Genomic DNA, 19,736 nt, shown 5'->3' on the forward strand with positions numbered 1-19,736 from the left:
CATGAGGGGAGGGTAAGCTATGTTCAGAGACTTAGTAAGGAATTGAAAGCTTACATAACAGGGCTAATTATGCTGGTTGACACTAATTAAGGGCAATCGATTGTTTTCTTAGGAAAAAAGACACTTTGAGTTCTTTCTGGGGTTATTACCCACATGGCTATTTTTTATTCACTTTGGAGTGATTTCTTAGGCCTCAAAGCTCCGGAGTAGAGTGGGAGGGGCCTAATTTTGCGCCTCAGATGCGCAGTTAGAATTGTATAGAAGTTCATGCTGCTTCACATGGAGGATCCTGCTCCTGTTTGAGGGCCTAAAGGAAGCTATATTCCCCCAAATCTGGTCCCAAAGGGCAGGTAGGGCCACAGCAGTGCTGTAGTAATTTTAAACGGGTGTTGGCTTTAGGCTGCTCCAGTTTGGGCATTAAGGGGTTAATCGTTTTGCTACTAGTGGTGCAATCTTACTAAGGCTTTAGGTACATACTGTGAAAATTTCAAAAGGATTACTGCATTTTTCACTGTTTTGCAAAATTGTGTGCCTTTTTTATCTCTTAAAGGCACAGTAACGTTTTTCAAATTGTGTTTTTTATTTGATTAAAGTGATTTCCAAGCCTGTTTGTGTATACTACTAGTCTGTTAAACATGTCTGACACTAAGGAAAATCCTTGTTCAATGTGTTTAGAAGCCATGGTGGAACCCCTCTCAGAATGTGTCCCACTTGTACTGATATGTCTATACTCTTTAAAGATCATATTGTTGCACTTAAGAATGTGGCCCAAGATGATTCTCAAACTGAAGGTAACGAGGGTAGCCCGTCTGCCTCTCCCCAAGTGTCACAACCAGTTACGCCCGCTCAAGCGACGCCTAGTACCTCTAGTGCGTCTAACCCTTTTACATTACAAGACTTAGCGGCAGTCATGGATAATTCTCTTGCAACTTTTTTATCTAAACTGCCCGTGTTACCTGCAAAGCGTGATAGCTCCGTTTTAAGAACAGATTATGAGCATTCGGACGCTTTGGTAGCTGTATCTGATATACCCTCACAACGCTCTGAAGTGGGAGCGAGGGATTTGATGTCTGAGGGAGAAGTCTCTGATTCAGAAAGGGTTCCTCCTCAGACCGATTCAGATACATTGGCTTTTAAATTTAAACTAGAACACCTCCGCGTTTTGCTCAGGGAGGTATTAGCTACTCTAGGTGACTGCGACCCTTTGGTGGTCCCAGAGAAATTGTGTAAAATGGACAAGTACCTAGAGGTCCCTGTTTACACTGATGCGTTTCCGGTCCCTAAGAGGATTGCGGATATCGTTACTAGGGAGTGGGATAGACCAGGTGTCCCCTTTGTTCCCCCTCCTGTTTTTAAGAAAATGTTCCCCATATCTGACCCCATGCGGGACTCGTGGCAGACGGTCCCTAAGGTGGAGGGGGCTGTTTCTTCACTTGCTAAACGCACAACCATACCAATTGAAGACAGTTGTGCTTTTAAAGACCCTATGGATAAAAAATTAGAGGGTTTACTTAAGAAAATTTTTGTTCAACAAGGTTTTCTTCTCCAACCTATTGCCTGCATTATTCCTGTAACTGCTGCAGCTGCTTTCTGGTTTGAGGCGCTGGAAGACTCGCTCCAGACGGAGACCTCATATGAGGAAATTATGGATAGAATTAAGGCTCTAAAGCTAGCTTATTCTTTTATCACTGACGCCGCTTTCCAAATAGCTAAGTTAGCGGCAAACAATTCAGGTTTCGCCATTTTGGCGCGCAAGGCGCTATGGCTAAAGTCCAGGTCGGCCGATGTGTCGTCTAAATCCAAGCTTTTGAACATCCCTTTCAAAGGAAAGACCCTCTTCGGGCCTGAATTGAAAGAGATTATTTCAGATATCACCGGGGGAAAAGGTCATGCTCTCCCTCAGGACAAGCCCTTTAAGACAAAGAACAAAGCTAATTTTCGTTCCTTTCGTAATTTCAGGAACGGCCCGCTTCATCCTCTCCGGCTGCAAAGCAAGAAGGTAACGCTTCACAGCCCAAGGCAACCTGGAAAACTTACCAGGGCTGGAATAAGGGTAAACAGGCCAAAAAGCCTGCAGCTGCCACCAAGACAGCATGAAGGGGTAGCTCCCGATCCGGGACCGGATCTAGTAGGGGGCAGACTCTCTCTCTCTTCGCTCAGGCCTGGGCAAGAGATGTACACGATCCTTGGGCATTAGAGATTTTATCCCAGGGATATCTTCTAGAATTCAAGGACTCTCCTCCAAGGGGAAGGTTCCACATTTCTCGTCTGTCTACAGATCAGACAAAGAAAGAGGCGTTTTTACGCTGTGTAGAAGATCTACATACAATGGGAGTGATCCACCCAGTTCCAATTGCGGAACAAGGGTTGGATTTTTACTCAAACCTGTTTGTGGTTCCCAAAAAAGAGGGAACTTTCAGACCCATCCTGGATCTAAAAATTCTAAACAGATTCCTCAGAGTCCCATCATTCAAAATGGAGACCATTCGGACAATCTTACCAATGATCCAGGAAGGTCAATATATGACTACCGTGGATCTAAAGGATGCATACCTACACATTCCAATCCACAAAGATCATCACCAGTTTCTCAGGTTCGCTTTTCTGGACCAGCATTACCAGTTTGTGACTCTTCCCTTCGGCTTAGCCACTGCTCCCAGAATTTTCACAAAGGTGCTAGGGTCCCTCCTGGTGGTCCTAAGACCGCGGGGCATAGCAGTGGCGCCTTACCTAGACGACATCTTAATTCAGGTGCCGTCTTTCCAAAGAGCCAAGTCTCACACAGAGATTGTATTGGCCTTTCTGAGGTCTCATGGGTGGAAGGTGAACATCAAAAAGAGTTCTCTTTCCCCTCTCACAAGGGTTCCCTTCCTAGGGACTCTAATAGACTCGGTAGAAATGAAAATATTTCTGACGGAGGTCAGAAAATTAAAACTCTTAACTACTTGCCGAGTTCTTCATTCCATTTCCCGGCCATCTGTAGCTCAGTGCATGGAGACAATCGGATTAATGGTAGCAGCAATGGACATAGTCCCTTTTGCTCGGATACACCTCAGACCACTGCAACTATGCATGCTCAAACAGTGGAATGGGGATTATGCAGATTTGTCTCCTCATTCAGTTGGACCAGGAGACCAGAGATTCTCTTCTCTGGTGGTTGTCTCAGGATCACCTGTCTCAGGGAATATTTTTCCGCAGACCAGAGTGGATTATTGTAACGACCGTCGCCAGTCTGTTAGGCTGGGGTGCGGTCTGGGACTCCCTGAAAGCTCAGGGCTTATGGTCTCGGGAAGAAACTCTTCTCCCGATAAACATTCTGGAACTGAGGGCGATATTCAACGCTCTTCAGGCATGGCCTCAACTAGCTGCGGCCAAATTCATCAGATTTCAGTCGGACAACATCACGACTGTAGCTTACGTCAATCATCAGGGGGGAACAAAGAGTTCCCTAGCGATGACGGAAGTAACCAAAATAATAAGGTGGGCGGAGGATCACTCCTGCCATCTCTCAGCAATTCACATCCCAGGAGTAGACAACTGGGAGGCGGATTTTCTAAGTCGTCAGACTTTTCACCCGGGGGAGTGGGAACTCCACCCGGAGGTATTTGCTCAGCTATGGGGCACTCCAGAGTTGGATCTGATGGCGTCCCGTCAGAACACCAAACTTCCTCTCTACGGGTCCAGGTCCCGGGATCCCAAGGCGGTATTGATAGATGCTCTAGCAGCGCCTTGGTCCTTCAATACGGCTTATGTTTTTCCACCGTTTCCTCTTCTCCCTCGTCTGGTCGCCAGAATCAAGCAGGAGAAGGCTTCTGTGTTTCTGATAGCACCTGCGTGGCCACGCAGGACTTGGTATGCAGACCTAGTGGACATGTCATCTGTCCCACCATGGACATACAGGGTCCGTTCAAGCATCCAAATCTAATTTCTCTGCGTCTGACTGCTTGGAGATTGAACGCTTAATTCTATCAAAGCGTGGTTTCTTTGAGTCAGTTATAGATACTCTGATTCAGGCTAGAAAGCCTGTCACCAGGAAAATCTACCATAAGATATGGCGGAAATATCTTTGTTGGTGTGAATCCAAGGGTTACTCATGGAGTAAGATTAGGATTCCCAGGATATTGTCTTTCCTCCAAGAAGGATTGGAGAAAGGATTGTCAGCTAGTTCCTTAAAAGGACAGATATCTGCTCTGTCTATCCTTTTACACAAGCATCTGGCAGAGGTACCAGACGTTCAAGCGTTTACTCAGGCTTTAGTCAGAATCAAGCCTGTGTATAAACCTGTGGCTCCGCCATGGAGTCTAAATCTAGTTCTTTCAGTTCTTCAAGGGGTTTCGTTTGAACCTTTATATTCCATAGATATTAAGTTGTTATCTTGGAAAGTTTTGTTTTTGGTAGCTATCTCTTTTGCTCGAAGAGTCTCAGAATTATCTGCCTTGCAGTGTGATTCACCTTACCTGGTGTTCCACGCAGATAAGGTAGTTTTGCGTACCAAACCTGGTTTTCTTCCTAAAGTTGTTTCTAACAAGAATATTAACCAGGAAATAATTGTTCCTTCTCTGTGTCCTAATCCTTCTTCGAAGAAGGAACGTCTGTTACACAATCTTGATGTAGTTTGTGCTTTAAAGTTCTATTTACAAGCAACTAAGGATTTCAGACAAACATCTTCCTTGTTTGTTATCTATTCTGGTAAGAGGAGAGGTCAGAAAGAGACTGCTACCTCTCTCTCCTTTTGGCTGAAACGCATCATCCGTTTGGCCTATGAGACTGCTGGCCAGAAGCCTCCTAAAACTGTTACTGCTCATTCTACCAGAGCAGTGGCTTCCACATGGGCTTTTAAAAATGAGGCTTCTGTTGAACAGATTTGTAAGGCAGCGATTTGGTCTTCACTGCATACTTTTTCCAAATTTTACAAATTCGATACTTTTGCTTCTTCTGAGGCTATTTTTGGGAGAAAGGTTTTGCAAGCAGTGGTGCCTTCCGTTTAAGGTACCTGTCTTGTTCCCTCCCTTCATCCGTGTCCTAAAGCTTTGGTATTGGTATCCCACAAGTAAAGGATGAATCCGTGGACTGGATACACCTTACAAGGGAAAACAGAATTTATGCTTACCTGATAAATTACTTTCTCTTGTGGTGTATCCAGTCCACGGCCCGCCCTGGCAATTGAGTCAGGTAAAAAATGTTTTGTTTAAACTACAGTCACCACTGCACCCTATGGTTTCTCCTTTTTCTTCCTAACCTTTGGTCGAATGACTGGGGGGTGGAGCTAGAGGGGAGCTATATGGACAGCTCTGCTGTGTGCTCTCTTTGCCACTTCCTGTAGGGAAGGAGAATATCCCACAAGTAAAGTATGAATCCGTGGACTGGATACACCACAAGAGAAAGTAATTTATCAGGTAAGCATAAATTCTGTTTTTTTTAAAAACTATTAAAAACAGGGGCACTTTTATTCATGAAAGTTTACATTTCACCGGATTTTACAAATCGCCGATCCCCCGCCTGCAGGTCCTCTGTACTTCATCAGCAATGACGAAAACGGCTTCCTCCAATCACGGCTTCCCCCCTAGGAGAGTCCATCTGGTGAGGCCACGCCGTGATTGGAGGAAGCCGGTTTCGTCATTGCTGTGTAAGTGCAACAGGATGAAGCAGGCGGGGGGATAGGCGATCAGGAGAAGTTAAGTATTTGTAAAATCCGATGCAGTGTAAACTTTCATGAATGAAAGTGCCCCTGTTTTTAATAGTTTTTTTTTTTACAAACGGACATTTTATCATGAAAGTTGACATTCACTTTAAGGGTTTAGAAATTGGCATATGAGCCTACCTAGGTTTAGCTTTCAACAAAGAATACCAAGAGAACAAATCAAATTTGATGATACAAGTAAATTGGAATTTTTTTTTTTTTTTTAATTGTCCTATCTGAATCATGAAAGTTTAATTTTGACTAGACTGTCTCTTTAATACACACTTTTATTTACATGGACATAATTATTTTACAATCCGTGGATAACCTTTTTCCTTGGAAGCCCAAAAATACAGAGTGCAGAATTAATGAGAAATTTTAAATCAGACAACGTTCTAGTTTACTTCTTTGATCAAATTTGCTTTGTTCTTTTAGTATCCTTTGTGAAAGAGAATACCTAAGTAGAGTCTGCAGCAGTTATGTACTACTGGGATCTAGCTGGTTATTAGTGGTTGCACATATATTCTTTGTGTCATTGGCTCACTAGATGTGTTCAGCTAGGTCCCAGGAGTGCATTGTTGCTACTGAGCCTATTCTTCAACAAAGAAAAAAAAAATCCTGATTCTAATAGAGTGTACATTTATTTAAATGTTGCAGTTTGTTTCTCTTATAAAATTAAGCTTAATCTTTTATTGCATACCTAGATAGGCTCAGGACTTGAGCAGTATATGATGATTGGGACATTGCTGCCATGTAGGGCTCAAGATACATGCAATAACTTTGAGTGGTATACTGGCTAGTAACTTTTAACTGCTAAACTATAGTGATACTTTTCCAGCCCTGCATAAATCTTAATAAAAACCTTGATCTGGAAAATAAATGAAGTCCTTCAGTATTATGGCTACATAAGCGCCAAGCACTACCCAGGTTCTGAACCAAAAATGGTCCGACTCCTAAGCTTACATTCCTGTTTTTCAAATAAAGATACCCAGAGAACGAAGAAAAATTGATAATAGGAGTAAATTAGAAAAATGCTTAAAGTGAAGGTCAAGTCCGGGTGCCTTGTTCACGCCGTTCAGCTCTTTATTTGAAATTAACTTGACTTTCTTTCATCATTTTGACCATATTTTATTTATCACGTGTTTTTTTTTTTTTACCTTTTTATTTGTTCCCCGTTGTACTGTACTCGTCCGCCCGCCATCTTAGATAACTTGATTGACATACATCTAAGATCTAATACTCCAATCTCTGTTTCCCCCTCGGGGCGTTCAACCCTTTTTTCACAACGTCACTTCTAAGTATTGGGCATGCGTAACTTCATGAGGAGCGTCATGTCTCTGAGGCTTGTTCATGAGACGTGCATGCGTATTTAGCTTCCTGTTTCCAAAATCGATACATCACAACAATAACGATCGCGTACAAGTAACAAGAAGCTGCCAATATTCGGGTGCACATACGCATGCGCAGTTATTTTCCTTATGTTGTGCACGTGCTTTAGATGGACGTAGAGAGCGTGTGTGACCGCTTGCTACGTCACTAATACAGAATTAGGAAGTGTTGGAGGGGAGGAGTCCCAATGAAAACGGGTAGGATTTTTTTTATTTTTTTTTTATTTTTATTATCATTATTTAGCAGCATGGTACAAAAGGATGTCATTGTTGATACAAACGTTTAAACAGAAGAGGGAGAAACCATCAGTCTCCAAAAGAAAGGAGAACAAACTCCCGTATAGTAAAATGAAATAGTAGAGCTAGACTGTCCGTGATAAGTCCATTTGAAAACAGTATCCCTACTCCATATAAATGCATGGTGATTGACAATGGCACCAGTGTACAAAACATAACTCAAACAACAACAAAACTATGCCGAAATTTCTTAAATACAAAGTCGAGGGATACCACTAGATGTGTAGAATATATACAAAGTGATCTTAAATTGACTATCAACCTTTGAGAGAAGTGCTAAGCTAAAGAGGTCATTATTAGAGTATCAGGCAGGGGTGGGACCACGTCAGCCATACCTCTCTAAGATAACACTAGGCCTGTCATTCCTCCTAGGTCACTCCTGTAACTTGTGTAAAGCACCCCCCTTCTATCTTCAGATCATTTTGGATTTCATCCCAGATGAATTTTAAATCATGGAAGAATCCTAACCTATTTGATTTGAAGAAACCGTATTCTTCCATTCTCAAGGTATCTGTCATGTGAGAGTGCCAGTCCTTTAGGGTCGGACAGATTTGAGATTTCCAGAGCCTAGCGACTAAGGATCTAGCAGAATTCAATGCCAACTGAATTAGTTGTGTTCTTAATTTACATTTACATTTAGGTAACAGGTTCAGTAGGGCCGTTGTCGGGTCTAGCTGATAGGAATCCCCCCGCCCCATTATGACTTGTAGGATATTCTGTATGCCCTCCCAAAAAGGTGACAATTTAGGACATGCCCACCATATGTGTGTCATCGTCCCCCTTTCCCCACAACCCCTCCAACAAAGGTCCGACGAGGCAGGGAAAATGCTGGTAGGTGGAAAACGGGTAGGATTTTTATATTTCATTTTTAAAAGAAAGGAAGATGCAAATAATAATAAAAAAAAAACTTAGCTACTAGGATGCTTAGAAGATATTTAATAAACTTCAGTAGGGAAGTAGACGAAAATTGACCTTCACTTTAAAATTGCATGCTCTATCTGAATCATGAAACAAAAAATGTGGGTTTCATATCCCTTTAAAGAAGTTAAAGGGACAGAAAAGTGAAAGTTAAACTTACATGGTTTAGATCGAATATGTATTTATAAACAAAAATAGTTTTATTATTAAATTTGGTTTAATGTTTTTTTCTTGTTTATCCTTTGTTAAAGATGAAACCTAGGTCTTTAGTACTTTCTGGCAGCAGTGTTTGCAACAATATTAGCAATATTTATAAATTGTTGCACACAGTGCTTCCAGATAAAGCACCATTTGCATATTGAACTTGCAACATGCGCATGCTCCTGAGCTCCTAGGAGCCTTACTAGGTTTAGTTTTACGAGATGAGGAAGAAGGAAAGCTGAGTCCAAGTATCAGAAAATAGGTTTATTGCAAAATAGGCTTTCTGGATGCAAGGTAAGCTCCAATCTTACGCGTTTCGCGCATGAGCACATGCGCTTCATCAGAGATATCGGTCTCTGCTGTTCAAGATCCATATAAAGGGGTGAGTGGCCTATCAGGAAGCTTTAAACAAAGGATAAAATAAAAACACAAACCAAATTTGCGAATAGAAATAAATTGGATTTTTTTTTTTTTAAATTTAAATTATATGCTCTATCTAAATCATTAAAGTTTAATTTTGACGTTACTATCCATTTCACCCCTGTCTGTGCTAAGAAAACATAATTATTGTTTCCAAGCATTTGAACAAGGCAAATATAATTGTGTTATCCAATCAGTAGTTATACAGCTGTAACTGTTGACTCTCACACAACCGACAGACTATAATACAGCAATACAAGTTGTAAGTTCAATATGCAGATGGTACTTTTATTTAATAGCTAGACTTTCATTAACATTTGAGAAAGTATTTTATTTTTATGTCTGACCCCTATAAGACATACCCATACACAATTAGCCAAAAGGCAGTGCCAGTGGTCATTTACAATACAGTGGTAGGTTTGCTTTTGCCCACAATCCTATTAATTCTTTAGAGACTTTTTGCAAAACGAACCATATTGCGTAATAAAGCTCTCCCCCCTTAGTAAAGTTCTCACACACTAATTGAAGCCAGTAGACCACTGCTGGAAGCACTTGCCCTTTTTGCTGGTAGCCAAAGGTTTGTGTCTGTGGATGCTGCATTTGCGTGAATGGTTAATGGAAGCGGGTGGCAATGCAGAAACCTGCGCAGCTAAAGCCATAATGATCCTTTCAAAAACCCACACCTTTCCTCCAGGCTGATTGAAATGCTAAGATCAAAGCACACACACTCGCAGACTCACAGACACATCCTTCAAAGCAATGCACAATTGATACTGAAAATGGAAAAGCTGTTGGTGATGTAATATAGCTTTTTATTTCACCCCCTCCTCCCTCCCTTTCTTTCTCTCCCTCTCTCTCTGTTTAAACAAAGGCCGCCCTTGTTTATTTAGAGAAGTAAAGTGTGCAGAGAGCTGGGGAGGGCAGAAGAAAAGATACCCAGGTATTTCAAACTACAGCCTGATTTCGGGGAACGCTGCCAGATATCAGAGACCGGCTGCCACCCAGGTTGATTTGGTGCTCTCCCCCCCCCCCCCACCACTTGTGCTGCTGTTTGTCTTCCTAGCTATTCATTTTAGTCATTTGGAACCTCTGCAGTGTTGCTTGATGCTAACTAGTGAGACCGACGTGCCGCTGTTAACTCCTAGAGGGGTTAAAAACCACCCTGTAAGCACTAAGCCTTAACATACCTAGTATTATAAAACACAAGTGTGTGGCGTGTCTATAAATATAGGGTGCATTGTAACATTTATTGAAAAAGTTGATGTTTTTTTTCCCTGAGAAGTGCAGTAGTATTTAATTATTACTGGACAAATTAAGACCTACAAGTGCAGGCTTTGGTATGAATAGGAAATGTGCCTATAGTTCTGTGTGCATGTGTATGTTTGATATTTCTAATCGTATTTTAAATAAAATATACATTAAATAAATGTTTTAACTATCTGTCTTTTGCATCTCTCTCTCCTCGCTCTCTCTCTCATCTATCTATCTATAGATCTATCTTCCTGTATGGCTTTCTATCTACCTGCTCGTCTGTCTATCTGTTATAAATCAAAATTTTATAAATTCTTGAAATTAGGAAAACATACATTCTATAATTAATCTATAGAATCCTCTCCTGTCTCTTATAGGCCAAGCAAGGGCAGACAGGGGCGTACATATGCACCCCTGTCCGCCCTAGCTCACCTCTGGCGGGCAGAAATCCGCTGTCGGAATTCAACATTGCACACAAGCGCTATTTTGTGCTTGCATGCAATCTCGCCCCCTTCCCACGCACAGCCAATCACGCGCGGGCAGGAGCTGTCAATTTCCCCGATCGGATGAGACCAGGAAGATTTCAATTCTCCACCTAAGAGGTGGAGAAGAGGGTAGGGAAGCAGCGGTCTCATTACCACTGCTTGATAAATCCTGACAGTAGGTTCCCTTGTGAGACCTTGCCGTCATAGGGGAGGAGAAGGCTTGATAAATCCTGACAGTAGGTTCCCTTGTGAGACCCTGCCGTCGTAGGGGAGGAGAAGGCTTGATAAATCAAGCCCATAGTTTATTTGATTTTATGTTGGGGCATTTTTTGGGGGGGCGCAGTGTTATATGGCATAATGCCTTCCCACTCCTCTTTAAAGGTTTTGATTTATGTTTACTACAAATCGGTGATCCCTGTTTTTGGGGCTATCCATCTAACCCCTTTTTATGGGTGTGAGAATTAAATTAGACTAATATGAGTGAAAATGAATGGGATTGGGGAAAACAGGTTTCTCAGATTCTAGTGCAGCACAAAAAGTAAACGCACCACCACCACGTAAACATACTGTAGTGATCCGTTATGTTTGTGTCCATTTAATTGTGAAAGTGACCTTGTTTGTGCATCTGTAAGTGGGACCGCTTAGGACACAGCGTCACCTTGAATTACAAGAGTATTACTGGGCTCTTTTGATGTTTCTTTCCCACTTCCTGAGCCGTCTCAATGCCTCTTTGATGGATTATTGCATTTTGTCTTTTCAAAGCTTTAGTATTGTGTGTCTGGCTAACAGTAAAACAAAGACTTTGCGTTCCCGTCTGGCCGCTTGTTCACTGACCCTGGGAAGCACTAAATAATTTAACTAACCATCAGCAATAGAAGGGTTAAATGTTCTATTTAAAAATAGAAATAAAAAGACAGAGGTATGAGGTCAACATATTATTTAAAGGGACAGTATACTATAAAATTGTTTTTCCCTTAATATGTTTCCAATTACTTTTTTACATAAAATGTACGAGATTTGCTTTTTTAAGGCTTATGTATATGAATTAGCTGATTTTGTGTTTTGAAGCCACATTCTAATAAAATGGGTTGAGCTTGTAGGTATAATCTGAAGTCATTACTTTATCACATTGTGTACATATACCTGCTTCTTTATCTTATACCTGTCCATAAACCAATCACTAATACTTGGAGAGAACAATGGAAAAGTAAAATTTTATTACCTTATTTCTTATATAACCCACTGGGAGTGTAATTTCTTCAACTGGCTGTGTTAACACAGTTTGGCCTTGAGGCCAAAAACTTTCAGGATGGGTGGGGATACCACAGGCTAAATCAACTATTTCAAATGCCAATATTAGGGTAATGGAAATACTTGTGAACAATATAATACACTTCAGCAGGTACAGTGGATCATTGGGAACAAATTAAAGGTGAAAATGTTTTTGAGTAAACTGTCCCTTTAATATTACTAAGAGCAAACTCACAATCATTTTATTTTGTTTACTTCAGAATTTGCTTTAAAGATTACATTTTGTTCTTTATTTTAATTGCAAAATTCTTAAAGGAATAGTCTAGTCAAACTTTCATGATTCAGCTAGAGCAGGCAGTTTTAAGCAACTTTCTAATTGACTCCTATTATACATTTCTCTTGTAAGGTGTATCCAGTACACGGGTTCATCCATTACTTGTGGGATATTCTCCTTCCCAACAGGAAGTTGCAAGAGGACACCCACAGCAGAGCTGTCTATATAGCTCCTCCCCTAACCCCCACCTCCAGTCATTCTCTTGCAACTCTCGACAAGATAGGAAGTCTCAAGAGATATGTGGTGACTTAGTGTAGTTTTACCTTCAATCAAGAGTTTGTTATTTTTAAACGGTACCGGCGTTGTACTGTTTTACTCTCAGGCAGAAATTAGAAGAAGAATTCTGCCTGGAGGTTGATGATCTTAGCAGTTTGTAACTAAAGTCCATTGCTGTTCTCACACATAACTGAAGAGTATTGGAAAACGTCATTTTGGGGAACGGTCTGCAGATTACCTGCTTTGAGGTATGTTCAGTATTTTTATTTCTAGAGAGATAAATAAGTTCTAGAAAATGCTGACAGAGCCTTGTGTATTTGAGGTAAGCTAGATGCAGTGATTTAACAACGACTGGGATCATGCTTACAAAACAGGGTAATACTCCTGTTAATACTCATATTAGTTAGTGACAAAACGTTTACATCTTTTCATAAATAGAACGTTTTTTCTCTGAGGGAGATAAGTCTTTATTTGGGGCCTAGTTTTCCACATGGCTAGTCAGATACTCCTAGGAGTATTTTCTTAAGGCCCCTCTGACATCCAGTACATGGTGGGAGGGGCCTATTTTCGCACTTTAGATGCGCAGTTTCCTTCAGACTGAGACATCCAGCTTCCCTAGAGGAGTCCTCTGGCATCTGAGGACCATCATAAAGTGTTTATTTCTTCACTAAATCGTATTTGAGGGCAGGTAGGAGCCTCAGCAGAGCTGTGGCAAGGTGCTCAACTGTCTTTTACCGGTGGTTGAAGTTTTTTAAATCCGGTTTGGGGGCTGAGGGGTTAATCATCCATTTGCAAGTGGGTGCAATGTTGCTTTAGTCCCTTACACATACCGTAAAAATTTTGAAGACTTTACTATATTTTTACACTGTTTTACAGTTTAAGTGCTAGTTTTTTTTCTCTTAAAGGCACAGTAACGTTTTTGTTTAATTGCTGTTTCACCTTTATTAAAGTGTTTTCCAAGCTTGCTTGTCTCATTACTAGTCTGTTAAACATGTCTGACATAGAGGAAACTCCTTGTTCAATATGTTTGGAAGCCATTGTGGAACCCCCTCTTAGAATGTGTACCAAATGTACTGAAATTTCTATAAACAACATATTATGGCGCTTAAAGATTTATCTCCAGAGGATTCTCTGACTGAAAAAAGGGAGATTATGCCATCTAGCTCTCCCCATGTGTCAGAACCTATAACTCCCGCTCAAGTGACGCCAAGTACATCTAGCGCGTCTAATTCTTTTACCTTACAGGACAGTTATGAATGCTACCCTCTCAGAGGTATTGTCCAAACTGCCATGGTTACAAGGAAAGCGAGACAGCTCTGGGGCTAGAACAAATACAGAGCTTTCTGACTCTTTAATACCTGTGTCCGATATACCCTCACAATACTCAGAAGCCGAGGCAGGAGAGCTTCTATCTGTGGGTGACATTTCAGAATCAGGGAAGGCGTTGCTTCAGTCTGATTCTGAAATGACAGCGTTTAAATTTAAGCTCGAACACCTCCGCTTATTGCTTAGGGAGGTTTTAGCGACTCTGGATGACTGTGAACGCATTGTAGTTCCAGAGAAATTGTGTAAGATGGACAAATACTTTGCAGTGCCTGTTTACACTGATGTTTTTCCAGTCCCTAAGAGGTTTTCGGAAATTATTACTAAGGAATGGGATAGACCAGGTGTGCCGTTCTCTCCCCCTCCTGCTTTTAAAAAGATGTTTCCCATAGATGCCGCCATACGGGACTCGTGGCAGACGGTCCCTAAGGTGGAGGGAGCAGTCTCTACCCTAGCTAAGCATAGTATCCCTGTCGAGGACAGTTGTGCTTTCCTAGATCCTATGGATAAAAAATTGGAGGGTCTCCTTAATAAAAATTTTATACATCAAGGTTTTATTCTCCAGCCTCTTGCATGCATTGCCCCAGTTACTGCTGCAGCGGCTTTCTGGTTCGAGTCTCTTGAGGAGGCTCTACAGGTGGAGACCCCGTTAGATGATATTTTAGACAGGATTAAAGCTCTTAAGTTAGCTAATTCCTTTATCTCTGATGCCGTTTTTCATTTAACCAAGCTAACGGCTAAGAATTCAGGTTTTGTCATTCTGGCGCGTAGGGCGCTATGGCTTAAGTCCTGGTCAGCAGATGTTACTTCAAAGTCTAAGCTTCTTAACATCCCCTTCAAGGGACAGACCCTTTTCGGGCCTGGTCTGAAGGAGATCATTTCTGATATTACTAGAGGAAAAGGTCACGCCCTTCCTCAGGATAGGTCCAATAAGTTAAGGACCAAACAGAATAATTTTCATTCCTTTCGAAACTTCAAGAGTGGCGCAGCTTCAGCTTCCTCTAATACAAAACAAGAGGGAAATTTCGCACAGTCCAAACCAGTCTGGAGACCTAACCAGGCTTGGAACAAGGGGAAGCAGGCCAAAAAACCTGCTGCTGCCTCTAAGACAGCATGAAAGAGTAGCCCCCGATCCGGGACCGGATCTAGTAGGGGGCAGACTTTCTCTCTTCGCTCAGGCTTGGGCAAGAGACGTCCAGGATCCCTGGGCACTAGAGATTGTTTCCTAGGGATATCTTCTGGAATTCAAAGGTTCATCTCCAAAGGGGAGATTTCACCTCTCACAACTATCTGCAAACCAGATAAAGAGAGAGGCATTCTTACGTTGCTTTCAAGACCTTCTAGTTATGGGAGTGATCCACCCAGTTTCAAGGGAGGAACAGGGGCAGGGTTTCTATTCAAACCTGGTTATAGTTCCCAAAAAAGAGGGAACGTTCAGACCAATCTTGGATCTCAAGATCCTAAACAAATTTCTCACTGTCCCATCTTTCAAGATGGAGACAATCCGAACCATCCTCCCTATGATCCAGGAGGGTCAATATATGACTACCGTGGACTTAAAGGATGCTTATCTCCACATTCCGATTCACAGAGATCATCATCAGTTCTTCAGGTTCGCCTTTCTAAGTAGGCATTATACCAGTTTGTGGCTCTTCCCTTTGGGTTAGCCACAGCGCCAAGAATCTTTACGAAGGTTCTAGGGTCTCTATTGGCGGTTCTAAGGCCGCGGGGCATAGCGGTGGCTCCTTACCTAGACGACATCCTGATCCAGGCGTTGACTTTTCAAATCGCCAAGTCCCATACGGACATTGTTCTGGCCTTTCTGAGGTCTCACGGGTGGAAGGTGAACAGAGAAAAAGAGTTCACTCTCCCCTCTCACAAGAGTTTCCTTCCTAGGAACTCTGATAGATTCAGTAGAAATGAAAATTTTTCTTACAGAGGTCAGGATATCAAAGCTTCTAACTTCTTGCCGTGCTCTTCATTCCACTTCTTGGCCGCCAGTGGCTCAGTGTATGGAAATGATCGGCCTGATGGTAGCGGCAATGGACATAGTTCCATTTGCCCGCCTACATCTCAGACCACTGCAACTTTGCATGCTCAATCAGTGGCATGGGGACTACACAGATTTGTCTCCTCTGTTAAATCTGGATCAAGAGACCAGGGATTCTCTTCTCTGGTGGTTATCTCGGGTCTATCTGTCCAGGGGAATGAGTTTCCGCAGGCCAGAGTGGACTATAGTGACGACAGATGCCAGCCTTCTGGGCTGGGGCGCAGTCTGGAATTCCCTGAAGGCTCAGTGTTCGTGGACTCAGGAGGAGGCCCTCCTTCCGATAAACATTCTGGAGCTAAGAGCGATATTCAATGCTCTTCAGGCTTGGCCTCAACTGGCTGCGGTCAGATTCACCCGATTTCAGTCGGACAATATCTCGACTGTAGCCTATATAAACCATCAGGGGGGAACATGGAGTCCCCTGGCAATGATGGAGGTTTCCAAGATAATTCTTTGGGCAGAGTTTCACTCTTGCCATCTCTCAGCTATCCATATCCCAGGAGTAGAGAACTGGGAGGCGGACTTTCTAAGTCGGCAGACTTTTCATCCGGGGGAGTGGGAGCTCCATCCGGAGGTATTTGCCCAGCTGATTCAACTATGGGGCTTTAAAGTTTTATTTGCAAGCTACTAAGGATTTTCATCAAACATCTGCATTGTTGGTTGTCTATTCTGGAAAGAGGAGAGGCCAAAAGGCTTCGGCAACTTCTCTTTCTTTTTGGCTGAGAAGCATAATCTGTTTAGCTTATGAGACTGCTGGCCAGCAGCCTCCTGAAAGAATTACAGCTCATTCTACTAGAGCGGTAGCTTCCACATGGGCTTTTAAACATGAGGCCTCTGTTGAACAGATTTGTAAGGCGGCGACTTGGTCTTCACTTCATACTTTTTCTAAATTCTACAAATGTGATACTTTTGCTTCCTCGGAGGCTATTTTTGGGAGAAAGGTCTTACAGGCAGTGGTGCCTTCCGTTTAAGTTCCTGCCTTGTCCCTCCCTTCATCCGTGTTCTAAAGATTTGGTATTGGTATCCCACAAGTAATGGATGAACCCGTGGACTGGATACACCACAAGAGAGAAATTTATCAGGTAAGCATAAATTTTGTTTTTTTTCTTGGTATCTTTTATTTGTAAAAGCTAGAATGTAAGCTTAAAAGCCAGCCCATTTTTGGTTCAGCCCCTGGGTAGCACTTGCTGATTGGTGTCTAAATGTAGCCACCAATCAATAAGCGATACCCAGGTGCTGAACCAAAAATGGGGCGGCTTCTAAGCTTATATTCAAATAAAGATACCAAGAGGACGAAGAAAAATTGATAATATGAGTAAGTTAGAAAGTTGCTTAACATTGCATGCTCTATCTAAATCATGAAAGTTTAAAGGGATACTAAACCCAATTTTTTTCTTTAATGATTCAGATAGAGCATGCAATTTTAAGCAACTTTCTGATTTATTCCTATTATCAATTTTTCTTTGTTCTCTTGCTATCTTTATTTAAAAAGCAAGAATGTAAGCTTAAGAGCCGGCCCATTTTTTGTTCAGAACCTGGGTTATGCTTGCTTATTGGTTTGCTAAATTTACCCACCAATATGCAAGCGCCATCCAGGTTGCTGAACCTAAAATGGGCTGGCTCCTATGCTTCAAATTCCTGCTTTTTAATTAAAGATAGCAAGAGAACAAAGAAAAATTGATAGTAGGAGTAAATTAGAAAGCTGCTTAAAATTGCATGCTCTATCTGAATTGTGAAAGAAAAACTTTGGGTTTATTATCCCTTTTAATTTTGACTAGACTATTCCTTTAAGCTGCACAGCTGATGCCCACCTTTTGTTTATTATTATGCTGAGCATTTTTCAAAATGATTGGTACCCAGGACTACAGAGCCTATCACAGCTGGGATATCTGTTTTAAGGAATCAAAATGTGTTTATTATTATTAATAAAACAGCATTGAAATGATTGTTCCTGCTGTTTGTGGGGTTGGCTATACTTGGGTGCTTGTGCCACTATCTCTCCTGTAGCTGTAAGAGAAACCTGGGGCTGCATAAACTCCTCATCTTGATTGCTCAGTTCCACTCTGGACTGCTTATCTAATGCTGTGCCCTGTATATGCGCTCCTTGGTTTTAAAATAGAGACGGTAAAAGGTGTGACAGCCTAATACATGGGTATGTGGTCATTCTGGTGCAGAGAAGCAATTGTACATAAACAAATAAAGGGAGGACAAACTGAATGAAAGGGAGGTATTTTGGATCTTAACTCTGGGTACCAGGGTACCCAATGGTCTAAATTCCCGTATGGATGTGGATCTGTTTATAAAATAAGCCAAATGTATTTACATTTGCAGTGCAATTTATATATACTATTTGATATTGAGAAAAATAGAAGTGTTTTTCTTATGATATATTTTTTTTCAATTACTTTATATATTCTCCATTTGAGAGCACAGCTCAATGGTTACACTAATTAATTTGGTGTTCTGTGTGTTTTTGGGTTTTCTCCTTTTAGACAGCCTGAAAAACTTGACTAGGGGTTAATTATATACTCAAATTTGATTGGTCTATCTTTCTTTATAAGGCTAACACCCGGATCCCTCTGATTATCAGTGATCAAGTGCTTACCCAGCATGAAACATGTCTGATGTTGAGGGGCTTGGTTACCCTTTATTGTCTTGTTTTTAGGCACAGGTATACCCTGCTTATGCTTTTAACCAGTGGATTCAATAAACCTTTTTACTTTTATATCTGAATGTGTGATCTCTACAGAAGTGCCAGGACTACCAGTTTCCTAAAAAAAATAAATGCATGATCTTCAGTGCTTATGCATTTAAAGGGAGGATTAAACGTCGGGTAATTGCTAGATATAACAATGTAGTTTAAGCAAAGCATATTCTGAGGTTAGTATGTTTTTTTACATTGTTATTGTTGTTTAATATTGAATAAATAAGTGTAAAATTTTAGTTTTTATAAAGTGATGTTGAAACCTCTGATTCTGCTTAGAGACCATGGGGCCGATTTATCAAGGGCTCACCGGAAACAGCAGTTATGAAGCAGTGGTCTTAAGACCGCTGCTCCTTAACTGGTCCGCCTGCTCTGAGTGGCGGACAGCAATCAACCCGATCCTATACGATCAGGTTGATTGACACCCCCTGCTAGCAGCCGATTGGCCGCAAATCTGCAAGCGGTGGCATTGCACAAGCAGGTCACCAAAACTGCTTGTGCAATGTTAAATGCTGACAGCGTATGCTGTTGGCATTCATTGATGTCTGTCGGACATGATACGCTACAGCGTATCATGTCGGACAGACATTGATAATTCGGCCCCCCAAGGCTGTGAAGTCCGAACACAAAACATCAGACTCCTGTACTTTTTAAATCTCCAGCTCCTGCATACAAGCTCAATCCGTGCTAATAAAGCTTCTCTTGATAGTAAGTACCATAAGGCATTTCAGTAGTCCCAGTTAGCAAATGAATGAGAATGCTGGGACAGGGCAACCGAGAGGAAGAGAAAAGAAGCATTCTCCAGAAAAAGCCCTGATTACATCCAGCGCGTGTTGCATTTACTGCACGTGCAGCTGTACAGTACACTGACAGTCCTGTCAGCAGCATTATAACGAGCACTCGTCCAACTATTCAATCTGTCTGTACAGCTTCTCTGTAGTTTCTAGAAGTCATCCATGTATCTCCTGGTCAGAGGCTTTTTCAGGATTAGTGTTAAAGGAACAATAAAATGCTTTTAATAGAAAACATTTTGATATTACATGTTTTTTGTATTTTTACAAACTGATGTTTCTGTACTGAAAAGTAACCTCTTTTGGTCATATACTGAGTGTGCCTCTGTTCTTTCAATAGAGCTGTGAGAGATATGTGTCTGGTGAAGCCATTCCTTTGTTGATTTGGTTGTATGCTTTGGGTCATTGTCATAATGAAAGATGAAGT

The 19,736-nt window shown here is 41.6% G+C and overlaps 1 protein-coding gene and 1 long non-coding RNA gene across 2 annotated transcripts in view; both read left to right on the plus strand.

Annotated features, from left to right (window-relative positions):
- ZNRF3 (zinc and ring finger 3) overlaps positions 1-19,736 on the plus strand; it is a 336,577-nt gene that overhangs the window by 44,445 nt on the left and 272,396 nt on the right. The gene's annotated exons all lie outside the window — the stretch shown is intronic.
- The window catches only part of LOC128648800 (uncharacterized), an 18,771-nt gene continuing 8,896 nt past the window's right edge, over positions 9,862-19,736 (plus strand). The window contains exon 1 of the long non-coding RNA XR_008400627.1: positions 9,862-9,909. This is a non-coding gene — a long non-coding RNA (uncharacterized LOC128648800). The remainder of the gene's footprint in view (positions 9,910-19,736) is intronic.

Source organism: Bombina bombina, chromosome 2 (genome assembly GCF_027579735.1).
Source record: "Bombina bombina isolate aBomBom1 chromosome 2, aBomBom1.pri, whole genome shotgun sequence".
Lineage (NCBI taxonomy): Eukaryota > Metazoa > Chordata > Amphibia > Anura > Bombinatoridae > Bombina > Bombina bombina.